The sequence below is a fragment of the Tamandua tetradactyla genome, chromosome 8, assembly GCF_023851605.1.
Source record: "Tamandua tetradactyla isolate mTamTet1 chromosome 8, mTamTet1.pri, whole genome shotgun sequence".
NCBI lineage: Eukaryota > Metazoa > Chordata > Mammalia > Pilosa > Myrmecophagidae > Tamandua > Tamandua tetradactyla.
Window position 1 is genome coordinate 101,595,161 of NC_135334.1, and position 4,837 is coordinate 101,599,997.

Consider the following 4,837-nt stretch of genomic DNA (forward strand, 5'->3'; position numbering starts at 1 on the left):
TGATAGTCCTGGTACTTATATATAGTTCTTTGATATATTTTGAGTTAATTTTTGTAGCTGGTATAAGATATGGATCCTCTTTCATTCTTTGTTATATGGATATCCAGTTTTATCAGTGTCACTTTTAAGTGAATGTTCTTTTCCAAATGAGTGGACTTGGTAGCCTTGTCAAATATTAATCATTCATAGAGGTAAGGGTCTATTTCTTAACTCTCAGTTTGATGCCATTAGTCAATATAATTATCTTGTGCCAGCACCATGCTGTTTTGGGCACTGTAGCTTTGTAATGTGCTTTAAAATAAAATGCGTGAGTCCTCCAATGCTGTTCTTCTTTTTCAAGATGTTTCTGGCTATTTGGGTCCAAATCTATTGCTATGTATTTGATTCTTTTAGTTGCTATTGTAAATGGACATTTTTTTCTTGATTTCCTTCTACTATTGCTCATTGCTAGTATATAGAAAAACTTCTATATTCTGATTTTCACATGTGGCACTTGTACCCTGCCACTTTGCTGAACTTGTTTATTAGCTCTAATAGCTTTGTTGTAGACTTTTTGAGTCTCTATATATATATATCTGTTCACGTCACCAGAAATAGTTTACTTCTTCTTTCCCAAATTGGGTGCCTTTTATAATTTTTTTTTCTTGCCTAACTTTTCTGGTAGAACTCCCAGTACAATAACAGTGGTGACAAGAGGTATCCTTGTGTCGTTCCAGATCTTAGAAGGAAAGTTTTAAGTCTTTCATCATTGGGAATTTTGTCAGCTGTGGGTTTTTTATAAATACCCTTTATCATGTTGAGGAAGTTTCCTTCATTCTAGTTTCTAAATGTTTTTAGAGAAAACTGCTGGGTTTTGTTAAATCCCTTTTCTGTGACAATTGGGATGTTCAGGTGGGTTTTTGTCCTTTCATTCTGTTAATGTGGTTTTACATTCATTGATTTTCTTATATTGAACTACCCATGCATAACTATGATAAAACACTTGACCATGGTGTATAATTCTTTTAATGTGCCATTGAATTTGATCTGCAAGTATTTTGTTGCAGATTTTTGCATCTATATTCATAAGAGAAATTGGGGTCTGTAATCTTCTTTTCTTGTAGTATCTGTTTCTGGCTTTGGCCTCACAGAATGAGTTAGGTAGTATTCCCTCCTATTCAATTGTTTGGAAGAGTTTGAGCAGGGTTAGTATTAATTTATATTGGAGTGATTATTTGAATTCACATGTTAAACCATCTGGTCCTGGGCTTTTCTCTGTGGGTAGGTTTTTGATGACTGATTCAAACTCTTTACTTTTATATTCATCTGTTGAGGTCTTCTAGACACAGTGTGGGTTGTTAAAGTGTTCCAAAGAATTTATCCTTTTTTCTGTGTTGTCTAATTTGTTGGCATATAGTTGTCCATCACATCATTTTATGATCCTTCTTATTTCTCTAGGGTCAGTAGTAATGTCCCCCATCTCATTTCTGATTTTATTTATTTGTATCTTCTCTCCTTTTTTGTCAGTCTTGCTAAGGATTTTGTTAATTTTCTCTATTGTGTTCTTATTCTCAATTTCATTGATTTCTGCTCTACTCCATTTTATGTCTTTCTTTCTGATTGCTGAAGGTTATTTTGCTGTTCTTTCTCCAGCTTCTTCAGTTACTCCATTAGGTCTTTGACTTTAGCTCTTTCTTCTCTTTTTTTGTTTAAATATGGAGTGCTTCACGAATTTGCAGGTCATCCTTGTGCAGGAGCCACGCTAATCTTCTCTGTATTGCTCCAACTCCAGTATATGTGCTGCTGAAGCGAGCACTTTCTTCCTTTTTAATGAATGTATTTAGAGCTATCATTTTCCCTTTCAGTATCACCTTCACTGCATTCATAGGTTTTAAAATTTATTCTCATTATCATTCATCTCCAGATATTTACCAGTTTCTCTTGCAATTTCTTCTTGGACTCACTTGTTGTATAAGAGTTGTTTAACCTCCACATATTTGTGAAAGTGCTGTTTCTTTGTTGGGTTTTCACCTTCAGCTTCACTCTATTATGTTCAGAGAAACTGTTTTGAATAATTTCTGTCCTATTTTGTGCCCCAGCATATGATTTATCCTAGAGAATGTTCTATGAGCACTAAAGAATAATATATATCCTTATGTTTGGGGATGCAATCTTCTATATATTTATTATATCGTTTAGGTTCTCTGGTTCCTTACTGAGCCTCAAACTGATTGTTCTAGCTATAGAAGAGAGTGGTATATAGAAGTTTCCAACTATTATTGTAGATACATCTATGGCTCCCACAGTTTTGCTGTTTGTTCATGTACTTTGGAGGTCCTTGCATTGAGTGCATAAGCATTTATGATTATTATTTCTTGATGAACTGTCCTTTTTATAAATATATGGTGTCCTCCTTGTCTCTTCTGAAAACTTTGCATTTAAAGTCTATTTTATCTGATATTAGTATGGCTACCCTTGCTTTCTTTGGTGATAGCTTTCATAGAAAATTTTTTCCATCCTTTCACTTTCAATCTATTTGCATCTTTGGGTTTAAGATGAGTCTCTTGTAACTAGCATATAAAATGGATCATACATTTTAATCCATTCTGTGAATCTGTATTTTTTAATTGGGAAGTTTAATTTGTACACATTCAAAATTAATACTGTAAAGGGCACAACTTGACCTATGCATTTACCCTTTGTGTTTTTATTTCTCAGATCTATTTATTCTCTCTCTCTCTCTCTCTCTCTCTCTCTTTATCTTTCAATTTACTCTAATGAATACTCTTCTTTTCTGTGTCCTCTCTCCCCTGTCTTTTTTTTTTTTCAATCAATACAATTCCCTTTAATATTTCATGAAGGACAGGTCTCGTGTTAACAAATTCTCTCAGCATTAGTTTGTCTGTGAAAATCTTAAACTTTCCCTTACTTTTGAAGGACAGCTTTGCTGGATAAACAATTGTTGACTGAGCATTTTTCTGTTTCACAATCTTAGAAATGTTATGCCACTGCCTTCTCACCTCCCTGGAGCCTGTTGAGAAGTCAGTACTTAGTCTTATGTGGCTTTCCTTGTATGTGGTGAATCAATTTTCTCTTGCTGCTTTCAGGACTTTTTTCTTCTCTTCAGCATTTGACAATATGATATTTATGTGTCTTCATGTGGGTTCATTTGACTTTATTCTATCTGGAGTTCATTTGGCTTCTTTGATTTGCATATTTATGTGTTTTATAAGGGTTGGGAACTTTCCCCAATTATTACTTCAAATACTCTTCTTAGCCCTTTACTCGTCTCTTCTCCTTCTGAGACACCAATGGTCTTTATATCTGATCATTTTATGTTGCCTATGTCCCTGAGATCCAATTTAATTTTTTCCATGTTTTTCACTATTTGTTCTATTGTGTATTTATATTCTATTGTCCCATCCTCTAATTCGATTATTCTTTATTCTGCTTTTTCAAATCTATTGTGTATTTCTAGAATATTTCTAATTTGATCTACAGTTTCTTTCATTTCCATAATATGTATTATTTTTCTATTTACTCTTTCAAACTCTTCTTTATGCTCTTCTAGTGTCTTCTTAATAACCTTATGTCTTTAGCGAGTCCATTGAAGTTATTCTGGATTTTGTAAACACTTCTTTGATTAGTTGCTCCAAATTCTGTTTGATTATTGGTTTGGCCATCTCATCTTGCATCTTCCTGTGTTTTGTTGTCTTGCAATGAATCCTTGGCATTTGATTATCATGATAAGTTTATCTTGAAAGTTGATTTCCCTCACTCATCTCAGATTTTATAGGTGCTTGTTTGTATTGAAGGTCTCCTTTAGCATTTGGTTTATCAGTAATTCCCAGTCAGACTAAGACAAAGGCAAAGGACTGTCAAGGGAGATGTTAGTCTATTTGGGCATGTGTAGAAGATTTGGCAGAAAAGCAATTTGCCAGAGGGCATTTTCTCTGTCTTACCAGCAGATAGTGCTCTTTGGTCACTGCTACCTTTTATCTCACATTTCCTTGATTGAAGCAAGCTGCCAGGCTGTGTCCAAACCAGGTGAAAATCTAGTCAATGCAGTAGGTCTCTGTGCAAGATAGAGACCGTGATTGGGGGTAGTGGGGTGCGGCTGGGCGTGGGCACTGTGCACCTTGGCAGGGAATTCACTTGAAGTCATAATGGGTCTGGTGATTCCTGACCTTCTGAGTGTCATAACCTTGGACTATGGGGCTGAGAATTTCACCTTCCCCAGCTCTTAGCCAGCTCAGAAGTGCCACACTGTTCATTGGCCCATGAGATTCCTGCCAACCATGCACTCATTGGCCTCTGGGGTAGTGGAGGAGTTCTTGGTGCTTCCATGTGGCGCCCTCCCTTGTCCTCACCTCTCTGCCCATACATGCTATGGAGAAAGGATACAGGGAGCAGAGCAGAGTATCTCTGTCATTTGCTAATTGTTGATTGCTCCATTCTGCTTTTTCTCTTCTCCTGAGGAGAGAGTGCCCCAGTCTTCTCCCAAACCACTTGCTCACAGCCTATCTCAGGGTTGGGAAGTAGGCACTGAGCACCACTGCAAGGTCTCATGTGTGGCTAAAACAAGTCTGTTGGTTCCCAAGTTCCCACATGGGAGACCGAGAAATGACTCCCCAGCAGATTGCAGAGATGTGAATGTGGGAGTATGCAGCTCCTCCCCCACCCACTTTGGCCTGCATGTAGCATCTGGCCACAAAGATGGTGATGACTCAATAAACTCACCCTGTCCCTTCAGTTGGAATTTCTGCACATTTTCATCCAGGTCCACCCTATATAATGTAGAAGTTCCTCTTTGGCTGCTCACACCCTGAAACAGCTGCCCTGTTCATTTTATGCTTTT

General features: G+C 36.9%; 1 non-coding gene across 1 annotated transcript; it reads right to left on the reverse strand.

Annotated features, from left to right (window-relative positions):
• Positions 1 to 1,688: 1,688 nt before the first annotated feature.
• Positions 1,689 to 1,795, reverse strand: LOC143645356 (U6 spliceosomal RNA). Its single transcript, XR_013157077.1, has one exon. It is a non-coding gene; the product is annotated as a U6 spliceosomal RNA (small nuclear RNA).
• Positions 1,796 to 4,837: the final 3,042 nt, after the last annotated feature.